Source organism: Penaeus japonicus, unplaced genomic scaffold (genome assembly GCF_977035675.1).
Source record: "Penaeus japonicus unplaced genomic scaffold, GWHDUDI00000001_assembly GWHDUDI00000040, whole genome shotgun sequence".
In the NCBI taxonomy this organism is placed as follows: Eukaryota; Metazoa; Arthropoda; class Malacostraca; order Decapoda; family Penaeidae; genus Penaeus; species Penaeus japonicus.
In genome coordinates, this window is record NW_028234442.1 from 18,456,048 (window position 1) to 18,458,109 (window position 2,062).

At 39.0% G+C, this 2,062-nt stretch overlaps 1 protein-coding gene across 1 annotated transcript in view; it reads left to right on the forward strand.

The window, feature by feature from the left end:
- LOC122254230 (protein MEMO1) overlaps positions 1-2,062 on the forward strand; it is an 18,976-nt gene extending 16,914 nt beyond the window's left edge. Inside the window, exon 8 of the mRNA XM_043017814.2 lies at positions 1-2,062. This exon is cut by the window's left edge and continues 1,717 nt beyond it. The gene's annotated coding sequence lies outside the window, so the exon portion shown is untranslated.

Here is a 2,062-nt window from a genome sequence, read left to right on the forward strand (position 1 = left end):
AGACTCATACTAATACTCACACTCACATGCATATGCACAGGCACATGCAAGCATACACAGATACACACACACATGGATATTAAAACACACACACACATATAGATATGCACACACAGACATATGAAGATGCACACACACAGACACTTGGATACTCACACACACACATATGGATACTCACACATGCATACACATGGATATGCACACACAGACACACGAATACTCACACAACCACACACATGAACATACACATGGATACGCACACATGCTTACACACAGATATGCGCATACACTCTCTCTCTCTCTCTCTCTCTCTCTCTCTCTCTCTCTCTCTCTCTCTCTCTCTCCCTCCCTCCCTCCCCCTCCCCCCTCCCCTCCCCTCCCCTCCCCTCCTTCTTCCCTTTTTCCCTCTCCCATATTTACTCATTTACTCTCTTCCTGTATGACTGTATCACTTAGCTACTCACTAACCTAATTACTCACTCTACAAATGAATATTTTTGCCTAAAGCTTTTGCCTTCCTATCTGCTTTTCCTCTACCCTCCTTTCTTCCCTCCCTTCTCTCCTTCCTTCCTTCATTCATTCCCCCCTTTCTTCCTTCCTTCCCTCCCTCCTTCCCTCCCTCCTTCCCTCCTTCCCTCCCTCCCTACCTCCGACATTCCTCCCCAATCCCTTCCTCTTCCTTCCGTCCCTTCCTCCTTCCCTCCCTCCTTACCTCCGACCTTTCTCCACTCTCCCTTCCTCTTCCCTCCATCCCTTCCTCCTTCCCATTATCACTACACACAACATCCTTTGTAGAAATGTTGTTGGTGATTAATTATCTTGAGAGTGTCTGTTGTTGAAAACCAGCCACCATGTTTACCTATACAAGGCCTTGCTGCTACTTCATATAGCCAGCTTTCACAAATAATAATATCAACTTAAACTATTTCTCTCAGACTATATTGCCCTTAACTTTTCCTCCCCTATATCATGCCCGACTGGTGTTAAGCTATTGTAAAAAAAAAGAGCAAAAAAAAGCGTAATTAGTGTGAAAATGGTGGCAAGATTTCATACACATTTGTAGATATTTGAACATAGAGAGGAACGTTTAATAACCAACAGTAAACTTTTAGTAAGAAAGACATGACATCCTAAGAAAGCGTTTCTTACAGATGATGGTCAAGTCCTTTTCCGTTTGCCAACCATGGATTCATGTTATTCTCTCATTGTTATTTTGTGATTTTTTTTCTTCTTCAATTTGAATAGCTTGACTTAATGAATTACTGGGTTAGAGAGGCTGAAGGTATTATTTACTTTTAACAATTATGTGTAAACTTTTGGCCATTTTTTAATAGCTGAAGTACTGAGAAGAGAGCCAAGTAGGATGTGGGTGGTTCTTCCTGTTAAATGATAATTTTTGTAAGTGAGATGAAGTGGCAAATACACTTCCCTACTTTACAATGTGACCTTAAGATTGTGATCTGAAAGAACTCCCAGAGTTAAATGGGGGAGAAGACTTTGTGTTACACACCTACAAATCATCCCACAGTTCCCCCTGCTTGGCTAATGATAAAGGAGATGAATCTTCTGCAGCTTTTTCTTGGAGGTGTTAATGATTAATTCAGCTTGTGTGGGTTGGTGAAATCAAAGGAAATACTGTATTGTGATTTTCCATAGGATCTGACGACATTACTACAGGCCCTCGCTGAACTACTGTGTTACTTAGTAGCATATATTCCCTCCTGGAATGCTATTATTTATATCTTATTTCATAGATAAGTTTGTCAAGATGAGAATATTTATTATGTAAATGGAGCTGGTGTTTATCAAATTATTAGTGATTTATTCTACATTAAATGGAAAGTCAGAGGTTACAAATAACAAGGAAGAAAGTATACATGTTTTGTGCTATGTTTAACTTGGTTCTTACTCTCTTTTGAAGTTTAGTTTTTAGTAGAAGTCAGAAAGGATTATGTGAAATTTATAATCTCATTAATATAAACAGAATGTATGATGTGCACAGGAAGCCCTTTTATATAAGCTTATGATTCACAAAATAAAAAAAAAAGAAATGAAAAAAAAA